The sequence below is a fragment of the Leuciscus leuciscus genome (genome assembly GCF_965113295.1).
Source record: "Leuciscus leuciscus genome assembly, chromosome: 9".
Classification (NCBI taxonomy): Eukaryota; Metazoa; Chordata; class Actinopteri; order Cypriniformes; family Leuciscidae; genus Leuciscus; species Leuciscus leuciscus.
Genome location: NC_138733.1, coordinates 23,898,665 through 23,923,924, shown reverse-complemented (window position 1 = coordinate 23,923,924; position 25,260 = coordinate 23,898,665). Strand labels below are relative to the sequence as shown.

General features: G+C 36.4%; 1 protein-coding gene across 1 annotated transcript in view; it reads right to left on the bottom strand.

Annotated features, from left to right (window-relative positions):
- Positions 1-569: 569 nt before the first annotated feature.
- LOC309506139 (arsenite methyltransferase) overlaps positions 570-25,260 on the bottom strand; it is a 54,950-nt gene continuing 30,259 nt past the window's right edge. The window contains exon 11 of the mRNA XM_082179747.1: positions 570-894. The gene's annotated coding sequence lies outside the window, so the exon portion shown is untranslated. The remainder of the gene's footprint in view (positions 895-25,260) is intronic.

Here is a 25,260-nt window from a genome sequence, read left to right as displayed (position 1 = left end):
GTAACAACAATATACACGACTGGTCAGTAATTTGGGGTCAGTAATTTTTTTTTCTTTCTTTTTTTGAAATAAATCAATGCTTTTATTCAGCAAGGATGTGTTAAATTGATAAAAAGTGATAGTAAAGAAGATTTATATTATTAGAAAATATTTTTTTATTTTGAATAAATGCAGTTCTTTTTAACCTTTTATTCATCAAATATATTAGGCAGCAGAACTGTGTCCAACACTCATAATAAATCAGAATATTAGAATGATTTCTAAAGGATCATGTGATAGACTGGATGTCACATGTGACACGGAAGACTGGAGTAATGATCCTGAAAATTCAGCTTTGCATCACAGAAATAAATGATAATTTAAAGTATAATAAATTGAAAACCAATTATTTTAAATTGTAATAATATATCACAATATATTAAAAAAAAATCTGTATTTTTGAACAAATAAATGCAGGCTTGATGAGCAGAAGAAACTTCTTTCAAAAACATAAAAAATAGTAATGTGTCCAAACTTTTGGCCTGTACTGTATATATATATCATTTTTTAACAGCAACTTTGACCTGTTAAAATCTCCTGTAGAATGTCTTGTGCAGAAAAGTTGCAGTATATTTCTTTTAAAAAAACAAGCAAAAGAACAAAGATTTTCATCTTTTATATTTTATTGAACAAAGCCTGGACAAGAGCATTTGGCAGTAATAAGAGTTGGTTAATGCAACACTGAGAGAGAGAAGCAAAGCAAGAGAAAAAGATAGAGAGAGTTTCAACAGTTTTATAATGCATCTAATAGAGTGTGTCTGGTTGTACTTGGCAGTCTCTGTGGCAGCCCAGGAACTCATTGACCTCTCAGCTCATCTGTGTGGAGATGAGCTTCGCTTAAACACTGCCGACTGCCTGCAAATGAAACACACGGCACAATTTCAGCCACAATCGCATATATACATCATTTGAAATGGTCCTCACACTGCGGTATTTCAGTTTGAGCCGAAACCACACATTTACCATCTTATGAGATGGTTTTAGTTTGGCGCTCGACTCATCTGCGGTAAACCCACATATCGGCCATAAATAACGGATACATTTCCATATGAGGCACAAAAATTATGCTAAACATTCCATTGAATTCCCCCTACAATTATCGTACAGTTAAAGCTTGGTATATGAGACACACAGTGAGGTTTTCCTCCACTAAAGGATTATTTAGCCAGTTTAAAGAAAACATGTCAGCAAAATGTGACCTGGTGGCTGAGAAAGTGCAGACAATCTTAATCATACGATATCATATATTAAAATAGTGTCCGTGCACATCGTGTCTGCTCAACAGCTCATGGTGGGCTGGCCGACATGAGGGTTGCTGACTTTGGTAGACAGACTGCTGAGAGAAAGTGACCTTGGTGGTGCCGATACAAATAATGTGACAGTGCACCTTGTTGTCGCTTGCGAACATGGAATATGGATGCGCAGGGATTGGGTTGTCATGGCAACACCTACAAAGCAATGCAGTAGAGGGCGCCAAGGAGATAAAACTGAGTTGAAGAGGGACAATGGGAGATTTGGAGCCAGAATATCATTTGCATCAGTTACAGACTATATCCACCACATGACGACACAAAAGTGAATCTCACTGGCGCTAATGGCTGTCTGACAGTGCATGGTTGAAATTAGGTAAAAAAAGATCATAAAACATTGATTTGCCTCGCAACAGCCTCTCATTTTCAAGAAATTGAAATGTGAAAATGAAATGAAAATGTTGTAATCTATATGCAGCGTATTCATAAGATTGAAATGGAGGGTGAAAGCAATGGCGGCAGCACACTCAAAGATGGAGTGAGTTTTCAGGTGACTGTCTGGACGCCTGCCGCAGTGTCTGAAAAACCCAGACATCAGCCAACTCTGAATATCACCCAAGTGTGTGCTAGCAAATATGCGTGTGTGATAGAAAATAGGAAAAAGAAAAAGTCAACTAGTTCAAGAGCAAGACATCTGTGACCAAAACATCGGTTGTGTCCTTATTTGACTCACATTTATTAAATTAAGACAATAGCTTCGCCCTCAAGCATCTTACAATATCTGTCAAGAAATTCAGTCACTTTGAGGCCTTCCTTGACCTCCATGGGACTACATATTTAATGCACTTAAATTGGCTGTAGATCGTGCCAGCTCTGCACTGTGGAAATTACCCACAATTCATGACTCATACTATTAGTACTTTTGTTGATAAATCACTGTAAAAGTCCACAATCAAGATATTTTATTCACTGTAATTTTGAATTGATTAGAAATAGATTCAAATTAAAAGTGGAATTTTGAATATTAGTCTAATCTAAAATAAAAATCCACATTCGAATGCTAAAACGGTGCATTTGAATTTTAGTTGTCAGACAGCCTTATCAATGGGGCACGAGATGCTACGATGACTCAAACCATACAAACAATTCAAACAAAACCATTCAAACCACTGAGAAATAGAGAAGCTCTCCAAGACGCTCACACAGAGCGCTGCTTTTCCATTGGGTCTCTGTAAACAAGTTCTAGACGTACATCTTTGCACTCACATTTCATACAAGGAAGCTGCATGTAGAAAACCATTTCAAGTTTTTTTTTAAAACATGTCTCTAGACTTTGTGGGAGGTTTTCCATTCCACTGGATCTCATGTTTTTAAACATAAAAAAAATTGTCTGTGTGATCGGCGCTCCGTTTTTCTTTTTTTTTGCAATTTGCAATTTATGAAATTATATTTGATTTATTAACATTAAACGTTTGTGAAACGTTTGTTTAAATGTTTTGTGAAGACAGTCATGCCATTTCATTGCTTTGAATATACATTTTAATGCGGTGCATTAATATTTTGCTCATTGCGCATTTTCACAATTTCATGGAACCCAGAATATTTTGTTATATAAATATCTGAACATACAATAATATCAAAAGAAAGAACAGACCCTTCCCTTTTATCAACACTTGAATGTGGGTAAGTTTAATAAAAAAAAACCCGGAGAAAATCAAGTTTTTGTCAAAGACTACATACAGATCGGATTCAGAAAGATGATCAAAACATAGATGGAGTACATCGAGTCCATCAACACCCCTAATGCTTGCACAGTCCTATAGCTCGTCCTGGGTCGACATTTGGCAGTTTTTTTATATATGCTGTTTAATGTTGATGATCGCGTTCACATGCATATATGATATCGCTGGTTTCTGAATCGTTTTGATCAGGAGATTTGAATATTAGTCATATTTAAGTAAACTTTTTGTTTTTAAACCATTTTGACAGCCCTAGAATAGATCCAATGGCGATTTCCCAAGAAAAAGATTTGATTTGCAATTTTCTCAGTACATTGAAATGTGCCCACCAAACTCTATATCAGGGGTTCTCAACTCTGGACCTCAAGATTGACTTTTCTACCCTAATCAAATACATGAAAAGCTAATCAAGGTCTTCAGGATTACTAAGCAGGTGAGTTTGATCAAGGTTGGAGCTAAACTCTGCAGGAAAGTTGAGAACCTCTGCTCATACTATATAATATCATTACTAATATCTTGCAAGCTGTAAACCATCAAGTTAGATGTTTCCGCTTTAAAACCCTCACTGTAACTCTGAATGGAAACTCAAAGATGCAAAGATAACCTCTTTCCGATATCCCGATTTCCGGTGGCAAGATAACAGACAGACGCACATGGCTGTTTTTCTTTCAGTGGGCATGCGCATTTGACTGAGTCTATTGGCTTCAGGCTTACTGTGCCATGCCTGACTGTTTTGTATTCATGGTGGATGACTATCTCGCTACTGTTGCTGGGGGCTCTGGCAACCACCTATTAGCTGGAAAACTGCCACGGCTTGGAGTGAAGTTTAATAAATATATAAAAGCCATGCAGTGCGTAATTGGATGGTTAGCGTCAGAGGACAATCAGTTTTGTTGAGGATGCATTTTAGACGCTTTTCTTTTTTTCTCATTCAACTCATTCCTGAGAGTCAGAGATTTAAAAATAATGACAAAAAGGGGGCAAGAGTCAACCTGAGTGTTTTAAACAAATATATCACTTACTAGGCTATATACAGTATATATATATATATATATATATATATATATATATATATATATATAAGTATTACATTAGCAAAGTCTTACTCAGTCAGTGGCTTTATAATTACACATCCACAAATAATGTAGGTTAAATGCAAATGGTAAACGAGGTACTGGAATAGTGAATTATTATTCTGCAGACAAGCATACCGAATGGCATTAGAACTGTCTGCAGAATTATGCTATTAATTCATAAATGTTTGAAGACTCGCTAACAGCTGTCATAAACACAGCAATGACATTTTGAAGCAAAGCAATTATCCTCAGACCTGGAGTCTGATTGGAAACTCTAACGATGTGAAAATATTTGAGTGACGGCAATAAATCCCACCCGCTTCTTAGATAAAACATATATATATATTCCTAATCCTCCTAGTTCACAGACATCAAATGGACAGTAATGGAATATACTGACCTTTTCCACCTTTTATTTCCATTGTACATCTTGCCTCCGCGATAATTCCATAATAAAGGAGCCAATCTGCTTTTAATTAATCTGCCAGAGAACTTCTTCGAAAAATTATTGAAAACAGCATTTGCCCTCCCTACACTCTCGACAATCTCTGTCTCTGCCAATAAACTGTAATAGTAACCATATGCCCAGCAGGAAGCAAACCAAATGCATTACCTACATATTAAATTCCCAGTAAATTCTCCTTTTGATACGCCTTTTAATGCATTGGCTGTGCTTGTGAAAGAGCCACAAGATACATCTCGGTTTACCAAAACTACGTACAAGGAACATGTACATGTGTTGCATTTAATCTGACTTTTACTATAGTATTGAAATAAATGTATGCTCTGATCTGAGAACTTGGGATGGAAAACCCCCTAACCAGACACCTTAGCTGCCAGGTGTATCCTAAGTTGGTATTTCCCGGTTTACAAACCGGTCGTGCCTCAAGGTGATTGAAGTGAGTGAAATGTTTTAAAGTTATGCATTTAAATTCAGATCTTAAATACAGATCTCGAAATAGCCTGTGGGACTTTCATTTCTCAATCCAAACCCTTGTTTAATGTAATCCCGGGTTCACTCATATCACTCATTCACTTGTTTATACTTTACTTATGGTTAGTTAACTTCACACAGTATATTTGGAAACTTTAGACTAACATTCCTATTTGTGAAATCAGGAGATACATTATTTTTTAATTATTTTTTAATTAATGAATTAGAATGTCTGCGGAAACCGCTATATCAACAATATCATTTACACTATAAGAATATACAATAACTTTTACTTTTCCCCCTAATATGAAACTAAACTCAGTGTGTGAAACTTTTTTTAATCGTTTTACACTCTATATTTTTTGGCACCACAATTGGAGGATTAGCATCACAAAGTTCCGATAAACCCTGCTCTAACCCGGGGTTAACAGCCATGATAACTTGCTTTCAAAAATAGAATTGTGAAACACTTTACCCAGGGTTAAAAGTGGAGTTAACCTGGGATTTAAATTCTCACCCTGGGTTAAGTGCAGTGTGACAAGCCCATATATAACACGATACGATTAGCATGTATTAAGCAGGCAAACATACTGTCGCACAAGCTCGTTTGTATGAGAGAATTTTTTTTGGTCAGAGGTGCTGAAGCCCTCCACCTGTCTCCCAAGCTCCTGACCCGTGATTTTGAAAGAAGAACTCACGAGTTAGGGTCTCAGGGAACAGGAGGAGGGCAGCTATAACCAGCTGAGGCTATTGCTTTTCTTTTATCGAAGCTGAACTCAGCAGCTTCTACACTGCCAAAAGTTTGTGTCTGGCTGCATCACGTATGCTTTGTGTCCTAAAGCATCACTGGTCCTGTGAAAAGCCTGAAAATGTTGCATGTAAAATACAAAGACGTTTTGCTAATAACTGTTATGCATGAGACAAAACTATAATAGGATGATGGGGCGGAAAAGAAGAATGGAATGGCAACAAGCTGAATGACAACTTGTGAAACTTGTTTCCTCTTTCTTAGATTGGACTTCGATAGACAAATGCCCTTGCTCTGCAGTCTTTGTGTGAGGAGAGGAAACACCCCCCACCACCTCCATCTCAGAGCCAGACGGTAAGTCCTTCCTCTTTGTTGTCTTCTCTTAGTCATGACAGACATGCAATCCCATAGACACCCAGCAGAGATTCAAGGTGCCTCATCCACATAACAGGTAGGTCAAAGCAACTTTGCATTGCAGTTAAATACATCAGGCAATAGTTGCAGACACAGAAAAGACAGAAAAATCCCCAGCGGAAGTCTGTGTTACTTTCAAATACGCTGCATCGGACACTCAAACCCCTTTGGAAATGCAGGCATGCACCAAACCGCCTCAAGACAAAGCTGTCACTTAGATATTTGGAGGTGCGACTAGTTGGCAACTACATACAGATGTGGCAAACATACGAACAACGAACGGCGAACCCCACCCCCCTCTTTTACCTCTGTCGACACTATTCGGTACGCTTAATGAAATCTCTCCCATCTGTGGTGGCAATTCAGTCGCTCACCCCAGCCAAAACATGAGTGATGTTATTCCCTTCACCTCTACCGGCTCCTCCCCCAATCTCCTCCCGCCCCCCACACCTCTGGCCCCTGTCCTCCCCTGAGGACAAGGCGAGAACCGACCAAGGTGATGCTCCCGGGAATGAGCAGATCATTATCGGCATTCACAATTTACCTCTGCCTTTCCGAACAAACGAGACGCCATCGCTGCCACCATCCATCTCTGAAGGAGAGAAAAAATCATATTTGGAGGTAAAGAAAAGAGGAGCCGGGTGCTGAATCAGACGCAGACTGGTCTTAGGAGGGGGGCGGGGGTGGACTGGAAGGCGCAGGTTATACCCGCCCCGCCGTTTGCTGCCATTGGCTTGTGGGAGACATCCATCATGCTGTCCCGCAGTGGCAGGAAGCTGCGGCGCATGAGTGAGGCGAGCACTTCTCTTCAGGCACAAGGCAAATGGCTGGTGGCAGAAAAGTGAAGATCCAAAGAAATACCTCACAAACTCAATGTCTTCCTGACAGACGACCTCATCTTTAAACTCATCCCGGCTCAGGGGATGCTCAAATTAATTGACTGAAGACAGCAATAAACCTTTTGCACAAACTATTCTGCGGTTGGTCTGGGTCAGTCGATGGCATCTTCTTTGAGAAATTAACTGTTAAGCAATCATTTACACCACTGCTGATAGCATATTATGAATAAGTCTATGCCTAATGACTAATTCATCATTAACTATGTCTAACATTATAGCGCAAACACTGAGAAAGGCGGTTCATGGAGAAAGAGGGTTCGTGTAACGATATAATGACTTGCAGAACAGCCTATCTTGTGGTTCAGTTCATTCCCCGTTTCATTAACACTCCTGCCCTATGCAGGCATTCTCAGAGGAGCACAGCGCTGTGAATGTCAGTATATAATCTCCACTGCACCACAAGGAACACAGCGATTTCTACAGCAACACATAATTCAAGTCCAAGTCCGCTTGGACTCCAGACTGCAGACATTGGAGACTCTACAGGGCCTAGGGACTTTTAAAGCAAATGAAATCAATGCAGGCCCTAAACTAGTGCCTGTAATCAATCAACTCTATTACAGCCTTTGCCTTAGCGTCTGGACATTGCTGACCCCCACTTTCACCTTTGGACATTAAAGATGCAGCAAATACATTACCAGCTTTACAAAGCTTGTTAGTCCTTGTGCAGTTGAGTGTTATGGTTCTGCAGTGGCCCTTCACTATAGGCAAATACAAAACCAATTAATGAATCTCAACACTGTATCAGGGTTGTGCAAAATTCAGAATTGAAGAATTGGCTCTCTTTCAATGTAATCATGCAAACTTGATTTAAATTAATCACGCCTCACAGGAAATTCAGTTGGAATTTGAATTGAAATGACAGGAAGAGGAATTAAATGGAATTGCAATTCAAAGAAATTTAACACAGGTGATTGACACAGCTTAATTTATTAAATATGATGAAATATGTAAACTAAATACACATAGGCCTATCTATCAAAGCTTTATAAACACTTTAACTTGACAATTAGTTTTTCTATTAAAGAAATTTGGTCATATTACATTTTATTTCAGTTATATCATTTCTTTTAATTAAAATTTGAATTGCAACTTGTATCTTGTGTGCTACCTCAATTCAAATTTGATTTAAATTTAAAAAGCATTCTCAATTCAAATCCGAACAGCGCGTCATTCTGCACTCTACTAACACTTCCCTGCTCTGATAAAATATCTTCAAGAACATAAAATATGTCTATAAAAAAATGTCTGAGCCGAGATGTACTGGCCGACAGGGTAGAGTGTGCAAACATTAATAACTATCATGTCTTGTCACACCAATTGACAGCCAACTCTATCGACGCTGCCCATGCCCCTTACGCTCAATGCTATTGATTTCTCTTAGGGGTCAAAGGGCGAGCCGGCATTGATCCATGAGACTCTTTGACAGCACCGAAAGGACCAGCTCCAGACAAATCGATGACACCTCAGTGCACCACGTATACATTATGGTTATTTACTGGACATGAAGCAAAACCAAGCTTTATCACTTGTCTGTCAGGTGCGGCAGAGCTAAGCAAAATTCATATTACAGCTTCAGAGAAAAATTAAAAGCCAATAGGCTCATGCAACAGCTAAAGGGTGAACAAATAGGTTAAAAAAATCCCCTCAAGGAAACTTGTTGGGTTACCATTGAAATTATAAGTGAGGCCAATTGCTTTCTTGTGGTTTTACAAGACAAATGGACTGAGATGTAGACAAATACAGAATCAATTCTGTTCACCCTGTAGTCGAAATATGAGCCTTATTCTAGTGCAGCATTCACCAAAAATGGATGCATGAAATTAACTGTAAAAAAAAAAGGCACAAAAAAAATAAAACATTCCTTTTCAGATTATTTCATCGATTTCACCTGTGACTGGCTGCAGCTTTACTTCTGACAGACATAATCCTCAATGACTCGCAGGGTTATGCATGAATGTTTAATTCCATTCAATACTAATGAAAGGATATATAAAGGTCCATCTCTCAGACTCACACTCAATTGATTCAAATACTAATTCCAAATAAAAATGCATTGCATCATTTTACTTGATTCTTCAAGTCTCAAAGTTTTATTGTAGTTTAATTTTGGTAACTGTATGCTGATCGGTGGCTTGTGAGCTCCAAGGAAAGCTAGAAGGTTGTACAGTTAACTCCCAGGGCAAAATTCTAAACCATACAACCTACTACCTCAACCTGGATGCACACAGTCTCGGTTGCTGTAATTCCTTTTGAAGAAGTTTACATAAATGTCAATCAATAGTAAATTACACTAGACATGTCTGAGCAACTTCAATGCCTGGCAAGCAAGGCAAAGAGTGCAATATGTAAAAAGCCAAAGCAGGCTGGCCTTACATTTTGGACGATTTTCTACCACAGAGACAGAGACCCATAGAAACGAGCTTGTGCCATCAAACTTATCACAAGATCGGATCTACGGGTTAATGACAAGTGGCTGCTCATTTGATCATAAACTTTAAAAAAATAAAAAAATAAAACTGTGATTGTCCTACACCATATAGAGATGTTAATATGATGTTAATATCTGGAACATCAATGTATGACCTTCACAAAGACCTGCATTGTAAACTAATCTTTCCTTTAATTTGGGCCAACATGCAACGTGATGTAGAGAAATATAAACACTCTTTTGTGATACATGTATATGTAGGCAAAGGTATGATGCACTACGTGGAAAGATCTTTTTTGTCCTATGCAAATATGCATTTAAGACCATGAAAAAATAAAATTGCTATACCTGAAGATAAGCATTTATGTTTTATCACCTGTAACGCAAAGATATAATTAATAATCTAGATGATAAACACACAATTTGCTATAACGAATGCAGTTAGGAATCGGATGCACTGATGTTAAAATGCTTAATACAGAAAAGCACTGTTTTAAGACACTGTTTTAAGACACTGACACTTCAACTCATACCTCGGGTCTTTAGTGACCCAGGATGTCATTTACTACCCTCCTCATTTTTTAAATCTAGACTTTAACCTTCTTAGTATTCCTCATTCAATTCATTATAAACAATATAACAAGAAAATAAATAATAAAATGATAAAAGAATGCCTGTTTTCCCATAAAAAAATGTGTAAACAATGTTATAGGGTCGCTAACAACCCCAGTATTTTTTCTTTTTCTGCTCAACAATAATTAATTCTTTGATGGCTGAATAAGTGCAATTTACCTTAATTCCACAAGGTGGAAATTTCTGATACACAATAATGACGTGATGTTTCACTCATAGTTACAGCAGGCAGAAAACAAAAGAATAGGAAGTATCATCAGCAAAACTTGAAATGGCTCAGTACTGATCGCAATCAGATATTAGTGTCACTGTCACTTGATGGTGGATCTGGTGAAGAAGCTCAGCTATCAAAATATTCATTTTGAAGATGATGAAAATGATAGTTTTGAGAATATGTTTGAGATCGTAATCTGAGCCAGATGCTGAATGTACTGGGAAATGAGCTCTGACGAGGACAATGACGATGGTATAAAACATCTGCTCAAACTGAACCCTTCCAAGCTCTAAAAGGTAACAAAATATGATGTATATTATTCTTCTGTAATTGTTACTCTAAAATCAGGAGAGTTTTATATTATCGCAACATTCTCTGAGATCCATCCGTGTTAGATATACTTTATAAATACATAATATGTCATTATGATTGGTGAAACATTCATGCATTTAAGGGTTAAAATTATACTATTTTATAAAAAATATATAAATTAAATATACTTTCGGGAGTACTTCGACTCGGCGCAGTAAAAAGTCACGCCTGCTCCTCTTCCCACTATTGACTATTGACAGAAGTGAGAGGAAGAGGATCAGGCGTGACATTTTACTGCGCCGAGTCGAAGTACTCCCGAAAGTGCTATTCCACCATACATTATAGTTATCCTTTTTAACCCGCTTAGAAAAGCGTCACGTTTTATTTTGTCACCATACTTGGTCGTATAACTACTCGTGTAACTGTTTTTAAATAGGGAAAACGTTGATGTGTTTGGTCACTTCTAAATTCATTGCTGTTAGATACCATTGAATATACTGGGCTAAGCTGAGTGCTATCAAAGTGTCACCGCGCGCCAGAGCGATTGAGTGCACGCACTGAGATGAGAGAGGTATGTATCAACTCGTCTTAGTTAAGGGAATAACATAGTTTAATATGAAAAAACGGTGGAGTATCCCTTTAACTTTTACAAATAAATTTTACATGATGATAAAAATAAAATCAACACGCAGCCCTGTACCTGAAAAGTGATTATGATGGTTGGGGAGTTTGATTCAAGAGCTCAACTTTGTTCAAATGGCTTCACTGAGAAAATAAAAAAAGTAAGTAGCTCAACAGATCATGTTCCCCACTAAAATCTTTGACAAGTTCAGTGATTGATAACACAGAACTCTTGCCTAGTCCAAAACCTCAACAGCCTTTCCCAATCATGAGTCACTGAGGTAATCTTGCTTTTTCAAAAATGATGCCAAAAATTCAAATAGCGGCACGCCCTGGGCTGTCAAACTCCGTTCTGTGAGCAAAAGAGTTGATCTTTCTTGCTAAGCTGAGAGCAAAGCTGCATCTTAGCATTACTTTCAGTAACCCTAACTAAACCACAGTTTGCTACTAATCCTAAACATGAAACAGCTATGTAATGACTGTCTGAAGAGTCACTAAGTACAGTATCAGTTTCAGTACCTTTTGACCTTTTACCTGCTTGACTGACAGTTTTTGTAGAGTCAACATTGTATGGGTTCACAGTGGTAGCCAATTTTGGGCTTGGAGTGAGATATTTACAACCACCATCTGAGCTCTTTGCTGTGTTCCATAACAAAACATGTGAACCAAAAACATCTTCCAATGAAACGGCCATGTAAGGTCAAACATGGCTCTTTGATTTTGTAGTCAGCTTCCAAGTTTAACCCTGCCCATAAGCTGGTTCACATTACCAGTAAATTTAAATGGAGCATGGTGAATAGGAACGAAGCTATGAGGCTTTGCAAATAAAGAATGTGGACATGTCAAAATATACCGGTCATAAAATAACATTTCATGCTCCCCACACCAAAGAATAACTCAGGCATCATTAGTAGTCAACATGGATAAATATGTAAAAAAAATAAAAAAAATACAAGAAGATCCGTTTGCCCTTACAGATGAGGATGCTTTGATATGTTTTTTTGTTTTTTTGTTAGATTAACATTTTACAGTTTTGACAGTTAAAATACAGATTACTCAAACTCATAAAGTCAATTCTTCACCGTATGATTTTTCTTCTTTAGACCACAAATACAGTCTGTTTCAAAGTGAGTGGTTACCAGAGGGCTGTCAAGCTCCAAAAAGGAAAATAGGTCCTTTAAAAGTATCATGATGTTTTAGAGCAAGGGATGCCTGAAAAAACTGTGTGCATTGAAAGCAAAGCAGTTTGCTTTGAATAAAAGTGCCTGCCAAATGCAAAAATGTGAATACACAAAAAAATAAAAATGAAATTGTTAGTAAATTTCACAATAATTACAAAGAAATGGCAAATAACACATTGAATAAAACCATGAAATTTTGAAGTAGAATAACTGAAATTGTATTTTCTTGTAAAACGTACGGTCTCCAATATATAATCTTTGCTTTATCACTTTGAAAAGTATTTTTTTTTTACTGAAATTTTGTATTTATGAATGAATTCATTTGTGGCCTTTTCCTCACTCAAAGATAGAATATGGCTTCAGAAGACTTGGAACACAGCACAAGCCTTGTCACGCACAAAAAAATCTTTTTTTTTTTGTGTGTGTAATTTACAGAGCTTGACGTGGAAAAGAGCTGCGTGAACAAAAATTTGGAATGACATAAGTGAGTAAATGATGGCAGAATTTTATTGTTGGGTAAACTAATATTTTAATAATCTTATAAAAGAAAGTAATAAAGATAAGTAGACTTAAAACCTCTCCTCTCTGTAAAAATATCCATAAATCAGTGCCCTCCAAAATATATACTCGCATAAAAGTTTATTTCACCTCGCCAATTACATTCCTTGTAAACATAAAGATTAGCCCAGAATATGACAAATCCTAGTTCATTTATGAAGAATATTTCCATTTATCATAAATTCCATCCCTTAGTGGATTTGTACTCTCTGACATGTGAGAATGGAGACCTAGACTGATCGATTAGTTTTATCCCTCATCATTAACAAAAGTAATGAAAGCAAGGATAGATAGGGATTGCTGTGGCAGTTTATCTGAAAAAGCGAGATATTTTTGACTACAGCCTGACTGTTTGTGCACACGTGAAGTGAACTCAACGGTGCCATTAGTCTTAAACAAGCAAATGTGAGCAGCAGCTGAGTGGGGCCCCTCACGTGCCATTTGGCAACAAGGCAGTGTTACATGCGTCGAGGAGTCACTCGGTTCATAGCAATTACTCAAACATATGACAGGACTCATGACTCACACACTGCACCGCATTTTGCTGAGTGAAAACAAGACTGGTCTGAATCTTATTAAAGTCACTGAGAAAACTCTGACAGATCCACCACACTTCTCACTGCAACTCTCCAGACCTGACCTAAAAGGTTTCACAGAGAGAACCGTTGCCATAATTTGATTTAATTCTCCAGCTGATTGGGGAAAATATTTTAACTGAAAGCAGGACAAAAGCCTGTTCTTTCCATTATTTAATTAAAGCTCCTTTTCATTAATGGAGGTTACTTATGATCCATCGGGGTCAATATCTAGTTAGTAATTCACCAGCAATGTGCATTTTGCCTTCACCTGTTGTCACGTTATAAGTGTAGGACAAAGCTCATGGAGACGAGGAATGAATAAATAACATTTAATAACCAAACACTCACTCTTACATTGATGATAACAGACAAAGACTGAAGGAGAACACAAAAGGTATAAATACACAGGTTAACAAGATAACTAATGAGGTGATTGACAATGCACAGGTGATAGACATGACTAATTAGAACAATCATGGAACACTAGGTCACAGGACTGAACCAAAAACACAATGAAAGGGGGAAACACAGGTCATACATGTAACACCTGTCTCATCAAAAGTTTTTTTTTTTATTGAATATTCCGTTTGGCAACTTAAATAATTCAAGAGGTGAAGATCAACTAACGAAATTGATTATAATAAGATGGACCATTATACATTAGGCTAAAAAATGATGACAAAAACAGATCCTAGTATTAGTTTGAAATTTAGCCAAGCACATTGAGCCAACCCAGACTAACTTAAGACAAATTGGAATTTGGTTATGGGCAGTGCCTCTCTGCAATAATTCATAGCCAATTTTAAAAGCATTATACACCTGTGTGTGGTTGTCCAAGACGACATTGTGGCCCGCGGCAAGCAAAGACCACTGACAAACGGTGCACTTTTCCAGATGTAGTGATGTCAGAGAGCAAATCCCTCTCTCGCTTGATAAATAGTTAAATCTTTACCCAGACTTGACGTACAGCAACAGGATGTAACTATAGTTCGAGAAAACATAAAAATACTGGAACCAAAGTCTTCCCAGTTCTTTGTAGGGAATCAAAAACAGCCCAAGTGTAGTCTGCCTATTGATCAAATGACTCTTATGAGACGGTTCTTTTTCAAGAAAACGCCTTCCTGCGGGCAATTGAGAACAATTGGGCGGCGCAGCATTTTTTTGTGACGGTGGGAAAATGTGATGGGTGGGTCGGTGTGGTATTTGTCCTGCCCTTCCTTCACTGTGATTGGACGAATGTGAAAAAAGTGACAGTGATGATGAGCGCACAGCGTGAAATAGATGTTCAGCGTCGACGATTCATCATGCTGCCGCCATTTTAAAAACGCAGTGCTCTCTTTGAAAACAATTGGAAAATTACGCTAGCTTCGGGAAAAACACTTTGGACACACAGCCAGTTTAGTTTGTCTGTAGGACTTAAATTAAGGTAGTAGTGGACCTGTTTTTTTTTATCCCATGGTATAGCTGTAAAAGACATTCATTAAAACGTGAAAACACACCTTTTGCATACCTGTCAACATTTGGATACCAAAATATGGGAGATCTGAACGGGGGCAGGCTAAATACACATTAATTGCGCAGATATTAACATAAATAAATGCATAATCTCTGTATTACATACATAATACATTACATACATAGTCTCCAATGCCATCTCTCTCATGTTCATCCATCCTCGGGATGCTGCTGTTCTTCTTCGCGCAATTTTTTTTTCTTCCCCAAACTACTTCAGCGGACCTTTAAGTAACCGTGGTTAAGTACGTTAATCTTAACCAATGAAATTAGCTGCAGGGCGGGATTTCTGCTTAACTGGTTTGCACCCAGTGGGATTTTTATTTTATTTTTTTATAGAAAGATTACAAATACGGGAGAAATACGGGAAAATATTTAAACGGGATGATAGCGGGATAGCAAGTTAAAATACGGGAGAATCCCGGGAAAAACGAGAGGGTTGACAGGTATGCTTTTGTAAGAATTGTTTTACATTTATTTGTTGTTTTTATCATTTATTCTCAAAGATTATCTTCATTTGACAATGAAGAATTACAATATATATATATATATATATATATTCCAGCATGAAAATAATTTTTAAATGGAACCACTAACCAGAATTGTTAAGAGGAAATGGAATCGGAACTATAGCCTATATATATATATAGAAAATACTATTCCAGTCTTTCTACTTTAAAATTTCATGTTTCACAATGGCTGTTTCCATCCAAAGTTGGGAATATAACATATGCGCAAAATTGGAATATCGCATAAAACATTTACGAATAAAGCACCGTTTTCATCCAGTGGGTCGAAGAGAACAAAATCGTTACTTTCTGATAAACTGGCAATAAATATCACAATGAAAAATGGAAGTTGATGAAGTAGGGGAAGCCACTGTATATAATTTGTATAAAATATATTACTCCTCAGAGCGTGCAGACAAAAATGCAATAAACACGGTCATGTTATATTTCTTTCGGAGGCTAATGCCTGCTGTTTGGCAATGCAGTCATGTAAGACCGTTCTGGGAGGTAATTATACCGAAACACTCTGAGGACAGACTTTGCTCAGGCATTTCAGAATGACCAAAACAGCATTTCAGATGCTATGCAATGAGATCAGTCCGCTGGTTGGTCCAGTTATGCCATCCCATCGCAAATTCACATGTCTTTTTTTTTTTATCCACATCAAGGAATTTATTTATCGTTTCATTGCAATTATTTGTGAAATTTAGTTTTACTAGCAACTTCTGAGTGAAAACTATTTCAAAGTAAATCCTACTTTGAATTTATTTGAAATACACTTCAAAAGTCAATTTTAAGCAATTATTGCTATGATTGATGATTGGATGGGCTGAGGCTCGAGGCCTGAGGTATGCTGGGAAAGGTCTTTTGTCAGCCCCTGTGGAAAGGGACCTGATAGCACTAGTTCAAATCAAGTAGAGATTTGCTGGGAGAGGCGCCAAGAAAATGACTTTGTTTGACCCAGCTGCCAATCAATCTCCACGCACAGTGCCAGACTAAACACGGTCAGTATTTTAGCAGGACTTGTTGGCGGCAGTTACCGGATGATTGAGGGGGAAAACTGGGGTTCTATTCGGGGAGAGTTACATGAAGCAGCAGTAAACACACACTCACCCCAGTGTCCGCGGATACATGACTGCAAAATAGTAGGAAGTCTGCAAAAGTTGCATTTGGCCTGAGATATGGTTATCAGAAAGAGATTTCCAAATTTATAATATAATTAGTTTGAGTCGTCGTGCTCATGTTTGAAAACTAAAATGTTAATTATTATTACTCAATGAAAAATTGTCATGATCATCTGTTTTTCGATTAGAACAACCTTATATAAATATTCTGACAAAGGAAGCTAAACTAGTGATTACACATTTAAACACCAGATTATACCAGTAAGGCCAAGTAATTTAATTTAATTTAATTTACTAAATAACAAAGGCATTTATTTTCCATCAGTTGGTCAGCATACTACAGAAATGATTAAAAAGGTTTTCAAACCTGAGCTGGGCAGCTAAGTCCTTTATTTTCACAAAATCACAATATTTTATCACAAAAGTCACGTTGAAGCCGATGTAATGGAAGTACATATTGATAATTTCTCATTATATAAAAGACTACTGCCAAGCACTACATCTGGTGATTATGAAAAACATCAATACTTTATGGATTTTAAATGAACTGAGCTTGAAAAAAAACATACGCATCAATGTGGCTAAATAAGGCATTATTTTAGGATCAATGAAAGCAAAAGCTTGTCAAACCATTTATTAGAATTCCCTTCAAAAAAATCAAATGGCATTTCAGTTTAATTACTTACTTTTTTAATTACTTTCCTTGTCTGCGGATCAACTATGCTTAGTGTTAATTGCTTACCATAGGCGTGTGTATGTTATCCATTAGAGGCGAAATCCCAGTACAACGAGGATGGGAAAATGCAAATGAACTAATATGATACCAACTGCAGTCCGCACTAAAATTGTTCTCTCTCTCTCTCTCTCTCTCTCTCTCTCTCTCTCTCTCTCTCTCTCTCTCTCTCTCTCTCTCTCTCTCTCTCTCTCTCTCTCTCTCTCTCTCTCTCTCTCTCTCTCTCTCTCTCTCTCTCTCTCTCTCTCTCATGGTCTTTCCGTTGATCACAGAGTAAGCAGTATTGGTCTTCATCATGAAATTTTGTTTCTAAACATTTCAAAATAGGTTGAAGTTGCAAAAGTCTGGAAATTTCATCTGTCTGAATAAGCTTGTGCCAGAATAATGCTTACAACAACTCAGTTTCAATAGTTGGCATGTAAAAAAAAAAATTCCCTCCATTTCATATAATTATATGCAATCCTTATTCAGGGAGCTGGACACTTGGTCACATGATCCAGTACCGATGACTCAGTATCAAATAATAAGCTGGTCAAACAATATGCAGTAACAAACCAAAGCTGATCAAACAAGCATATATGTAATCCAACATTAAAAGCTGTTCAAAGTGATGTTGTTTTTTTTAATTGTGAATAAAATAATTGATTCTCAAACAGTTTTGGTTGATGAATCATATTTTATGACTGAATCAACACTTATATTATACCAAAGTAACAAAAAGTCCATACAATTTTAATTATAGACTAAACTGCAAAGGACAAACAACACTCTAGAAATAAAGGTTCCAAAAAGGGAGTTTTTCGCAGTGATGGATTTCCCATTTTGGGTTTCTCAAAGATCCTTAAAGTGATCACTCATTAAAAGAACCATTTTCTTCTTAGTTTGACTGAAGAATTCAATTAAAAAAAGTATTTTGTGCAATGAAAAGGTTCATGTATGTTAAAGGTTTTTCATAGAACCATAGATGCCAATAAAGAACATTTATTTTTAAGAGTGAACATGCTAAATGAATAACATGTCAACAGTCAAAGTATGATTTACATGAAACACCTCCAAAGAACCATATAACCAAGTATACTATACAGTGAAAAATGTAATATACTATGCAGTAATGCAACCTGTGTGCTTACTAAGTTTCTAAAAAGTCGAATGTCTCATGAATACCATTATCCCCTGGCCTCTAGATCCGTTCAAGATCACTGTAGATGAAAATACCAATTTATTAAGATTCATTCAGCACTGCTGTTATTTCCGCAGGCTGTTTTTACTAAAGAGCACCTAGTGTGAGACTGCAATAAAGAATAACTACCACATTACTAAACGTGCTGGTGGCACCATCGTAACAGCACTGGTGAGCAAAAATGAGGATAGAAATAAAATGGTGCAACCCATTTTCAAAACCACTGAAATGCATTCAGGAAACTCAGGCTCATATATTGGACTCTGCCTGGACCACAAACATAGACACTATATGCACCTTAATTCTCAGATCTCTGAAAGCATTTACCACAGCACCACAAGGGGGGAGACAAAAATGACTTGTGGCATTAGTAAAGCGTGGAACTTAAATGCCATTCAAAAGGTCATGAGAATGGGTTTTAAAAAAGAAATGAAAAATAAGTCCTGAGCTTCCATGCATTGACGAGATCTACAACAGCTGCTTTTGTGTTAACGGTTAGGAAATAATACAGAATTAAACCTGTGCACCTCAGAAAATAAAAAATACTGACAAATGTCATCTTTTCATTTAATATTCAATATCCTAAACTAATTGTTCAATATAAAAGCACTCTGGTCTTTGTTACACTGTATCCTATACAGTTTTGTGATGAATATTACATCTTTTTTTTATTAAAAAATGTCTCGTAAATTATCACCATATCATAGTATGCATAACATTTATGCATAACTTATATTTAATTTTTATGTATTTGTTGTATTAGTAAACTTTTTAAAAGACAAAATCGGGTAAACTAAATCACAGTAATAAACAAAGGCACTTAACTCCATCTCTTTCTTTACTTTTGCATTTATTTCTGCTCTAGTTTACATCAAATATTGTGGGCTTTTATGATAAAATGGTTTGAGATGGTCCTCAAGTTGCTTTGAATAAAAGTGCTAAATCACTTAATGTAATACATATACTGAAAATTGAGTTGCCTTTTTTGTTGCAGTTTTTATTTCTTAAAAAAACAACAACCATGCTATTATTTTTAGAAATATTATTTTCTATTTAAAAATAAATAAATAAAATAATAATAAATAATAATAATAAATAAATAAATATATGAAGAGTTCAGATGCAAAAGCCTCTAAGTGCCATCAGAAATTTTCTTCTAGAATGATCATTTTTATCAAGCTTGTGTATTAATTTAAGTTATTTCACTTAAATGGCAATGAAGATTACCTATTAATTGTCATTTAAGTGAAATTACTGAACTTAAATATACAAGCTTGATAAAAATGATCATTCTAGAAGAAAATTTCAGATGGCACTTAGAGGCTTTTGCATCTGAACTCTTCATATATATATATATATATATATATATATAGTGGGTTTTGTGAATGGACCTTTATTTTGACATGACTGTATTGTAAACAGCATTATATATCTACTCACTTTTTGTGTCCAACTACATTTATTCTTATTTATAGGTAAATTTAAGGTTTGATGACTTAGTTAAAACTCAGTTTCATTGCTTAGCATGTAAGAATCTGTGCACACCACAGTCTCTGTGGGAGGCAAGGCAATGCAAAGTGGTATTCCTCAACAATACGGCTAATGGAAACAGAGTAGAAATGCATCATAATGAAAGCTGGGGTCAAACGAGGGGAACGATTCCTCAGGGGTGGAATCAAAACAAGGAGCCGAATGAAACGGAGACTCAGATTTCACTGCTGCACAATTCGATTTGTGTGATACCACTCTGTGCTACTATAATATTCATAATTACGGTAACACTTTGGAGTACATTTTTTCATATGATATAATGTGATCAATGCTTGCTACAAACAAAGAAGATTCTGAAATTACAGTGCACTGAGATCATGAATTATATGGAAAACATGGATTTAAATATGAATTAATTTGCTGCTAAAAAGTAAATGGACATTTGCTTTATAGTCTAATATTTATGGTTCATATTAAGTTTCATCATGTTTTAAGCTCCCTATTAATGGTGCTCACAAGTGTGAATAAATGAGTTTCTAACAAACTAATTTCCATAGCCAACTAACCCTCTCAAAATGAAATCAATCCCAGGTCAGGCTTTAGCTTCATTCTCTCCCTCCATTCCCCTTGGAGCAGACTCCAAAAACTGAAATCACTCCAGGGAGACAGGGCATAAATGGTTATGATCCAGTTTTATGGAAAGCAAACCAAAGAAACTCAAAATCAGAGCGAGTAGAACAAAGAGCAAGACTACAGTAATAAATATTTGCCGAAACCTATTCAGAGTGCAGCAGAAAAACAGACCTCGTCTAAATCGTTTTCCAGGTCAAGTACACTACTCGAGGGCAGTGAATGCTCAACACCAGGTTTTTTTTTTTTTTTTTTTTTTTGCATAACTAAATCTGGGGGGGATTTGCATCACTCACGGAACCAAACTTGCAGCATCCGCATAATGCGGGGGGAAAAAGTACCCAAAATGTATGGAAAATGTGCAAACGCCAGAGTTAAATTAAGGCCAACAGTTAAGGAAGTGAAGCATGTAGATTCCTGGTGTTTCCAACATTCTACCCCTGCTGTGTTACATGGCCACAACCCCTTTTGTGTAGGGTTAACCCGTTAAATCCCACCAAAGTGGCTATTCAGTGGAGTGCCATCCACCCCAGGGGTTATTGTGATTGGGCATTGTTGAGAACAATAGACGTAAAGAGGATAAGACACCAGTAGCACTTCCTAACTTCCCCCAAAGTCTTCTCACTTTCTCCACACTGGTAGGGCAAGTGCCTGGAGCGATTGATACCCCCCCCCCTGATTGATTTCCTGTTTAACGTTAGGGAACTCATTTGTTTGATCCCAAGCACAATGAAATGATGTTAAATGGCTTGACATTTGTCATACAAATGAACATTTTCTGTGACTGGAGCTTATGTTTAAGTCAAATGGTTTATTGCATTATTAAAAGCTGCATGTCTAGATGGAAATATTTAATAAACTAAACTTGCTCAAAAATATTAATAGTGCTAGAGCCACAAATGAAAGAAAACCATCAATGCAAGCTCCTAACCGAACAAACAGTCAAAATGCATCCTATACTGATTTAGAAGCATATAGCATCAGAATTTGTTTCTCATATTTTCCTATTCATTATTTGTAAACTATTTTTTTCTGATTTAAATCTGCAAGAAATTACAAATGCTCTATCATTCAATTTTAGTTCTCCATCATAAATCATATCATCACAGATTTTCAAATAAGTTCAACGCTTGTGATTATAGGACAATTTCATCCTTCCCTTTAATCATGGGTCACTGGTTCGAAAATATATTCTCGCTCTTGCCTCCCTCTAAGCAGGTGAACTGAGCTCAAGACTTTCCCACGATCCCTCAGTAAATCTCTCTTTGCTCTGCCCCTTTCCTCTGTCACAGCCATCTGTCTATTTTTTAGAGAGCGTCTGGTGGAGCAAGTGTCAGCTGCTGGGACAAGTCCAGCATTCCAAAACAGATTTCACCACAACATTTAGCCAGAAATACAAATAATCAGATTCCAAATTTAATATGCATCAATTGTACTACTATAAACAATGGAATACCTAACGATTTCTCTTTCTTTCCTTATGTCTGTCTCCCTCATTTGAAAGAAACCCGTGGCGTTCTGACAGTCCAAGAAAAGTGCATTTCATAGAGGTAAGCATGTTTTGTTTTGTTTTGTTTTTCATAGAATCTTTACTTCTTTAGAAAGATTCACCATCAAGCATCAACCTCTTATAATATTACTTTCCTAAATAGAAAATGTACTAATTAAAAGAGGAAATAATACATCCAACGTGATAAATGTAAGGATTATTATCAACCCAAAAAAAAAAAAAAAAAAAGCCAAAAGCTCTAACCAAAATTGTCAAGAATGCGATTAAGAAGTCTGTTCTTTAGCTGGCAATGTTTTTCACTAAAACACAATAACAAAATATCTGCAACGTATCCAACAGCATTTGACCTTCACGCTCTTAAAGGTTTTTGTTTGGGTAATTTTTACTGAAACCGGCCCTGTCAAAGCAATAGCCAAAAGTAATGCTTTGCTTTAAAAAAAAAAACATATTAAATAATAGAGCTATGTTACGCAGTCATGTGACATGCAGTCGCCCTTCTATCCTCCATTTCTCCTTTTTTCTGGTGAGCAGCCCATGCACGTATCATTAGAGCGTTAAAAGAAGCGCGCCTGGTGCCGCGGGTCTCCTCCTGTGCTGCCTTCCCTCTAAACCTGTGACACTGGCTGGCTGAGAGCATGAGAACGGAGCCTTTTGAATAGCAGGATCCTCATACTTGGCTAGTAACCATGGAAGCAGATGCCTACTCTCTTTGCCCTCCTTACCTCCTTGCTCCCTCATTGAAAAGAGGGCACGCCTTGCTTTCTTCTTCCTGACCGAACTTGCCTGGCCCTCAAAGGGAGCGATTGAGCAGGTCACTGGTCTAGACTTGTTTGCATGGTCCACGGAACAGCCTTGAGGTAACCCTTGCTCCCCGTGCGTCGCACCACCGCAGACTGCAGGGGGGGGACATCGGAGATGTGAATTTGAAAAGGAGCTCCGTCCGATTTTGCCTTTGTGCCTTTTCCCTCATCGATCGGCTGAATATCGAACCCTCAGTCTCTGCATGTGTGGAACGGATAGCTTAGTAAGCATTTTTTCTAATCAAGCTTGCGTTGTGGGCCAACTCTCTCGTTTTTCTCTCTCTTACTTAGCCGCTCTCGAACCCTCCCCTCTCTCTCTCTCTGTCTGTCCCTCTTTCTCTGTTTCTCTCTCAGTTTTCTTTCTCTATTTCTCTCTCTCTTTCTCTTTTCCTCTTTCTGCATTTTCTCTCTTTCTGCTTTTCCTTCCTCTTCTACACTTCTCTTTTGATAATCTGGGACATTTGGATAAGCATGTTGTGATGCTTCTGATCAATGTCAATCTATTATTGATCCTGAAGTGATTTCAGCTTTGTGTTACCGAGGATTTTGCATGCTGCTATTCAACTGTTTGCTTTTTCAATTTCAACTGGGATGACCACTAACCACAGAGGGACTTTTTAAACTATTTAAACAAAAATACTGGCAAATGCACTGCTTTTGTTTCCATTCCATCTTCCAAGATGAATGGATGACAGTTTTCTCTTTAAAAAAAAACAAATAACAAATTAAAAACTGATGTCTCGTGAGGTGAGTATAATTATGTTTTCGTATATAAGATTTGGTATAATCAGCTGATGTAAAAGATTAAATAGAAGAAAAAAACCTGATCTTTTCCTGCTGTTTAATAAATGTACACTATCTACCTGAAACATTTATGTTGAATATGCTGTATTAAAGCTGTGAGTCTTTGAATTTATCTGTGTCTCTCATCATATGACGTGTTGCAATTATTGTGGGATTACTGGGCTTTCACTATGTACATATTGTGATGAGATTTCTTAAGTGCTCAATTTCCCGCATATGAACATCAATGAATATATATTAGACTAATAGTATATACTAATACTAGACTTCTTAAATACTAATAGAAAACATTTCATTTGGTTTTAGGCTGTTGCTAGAAGAAATGTTTCTGTTTGGAGGCAGAAAAATATACTCCAAATAATTAGAGTCAAATGGTAACACTTTATTTTACATTGTCATTGTTACATATGTTACATGTAATTACTATAGTAATAACTATAAAATATGCATAATTGCATGCAACTAACCCTAAATCAAACCTAATCCTAACCCTATAATAAGAGCATGCAGTTACTTAATATTACTCAGTACTTAAATAATCACACTGTAACAGGGACACCTTAAAATAAAGTGTAACCAAATTAGTCTTTATTTATTGTGTTGAAATTATATATTGAAGTCACTATATATAGAAACTATATACAGGAATGTGATATGAACTCATCAATCAACATCAATGATAACATAAATACCAAAAGCATACTAAACAGCACACTAAAATAATGATCATTTGTTTTGTCATATTTTCTAAGAATATGACAATACAAATGTAATATGATGACATAGTCTGAAAAATAATAATAATAAAAAAAAATAATAATAATAAAAAAAAATATCGCAGGCATCAAAACTGACACAAGTCAAAATATTATATATTTTTATAATACAATATTATTTAAAACAATATTGGGCTGTATTAGACAATATTATTAGATTGTATTTAAGTCATATTAAAATATTTATTTAATGTGTATTTTTGATTACGATCAACTTTATGTGCACAGTATTGTTTAAAATATCTTACAAAAAATATTAAAACAAATAAATGAAAAAATATATATTTTTAACATTGTTCATTTAAAAATATCCCATTTGCAAGACTGATTTAAACATTAGAAAGACATGTGAATTATATTATAATAAGTATTTAAAAATGTTATTTAAAACTGTGTAATGCAAAAATAAAAAAGCATTTCAATAAAAAAACCCTTATGTGTTACTTTTTTTCTAAAACATCCCATATCCCCCATATGTTTTTACATACATTATAAGTACATGTTCTCAGTTTCATAAAAAAAAAAAAAGAAGAAGTAGTTTTGTATCTTTTCAACCATTGTGGA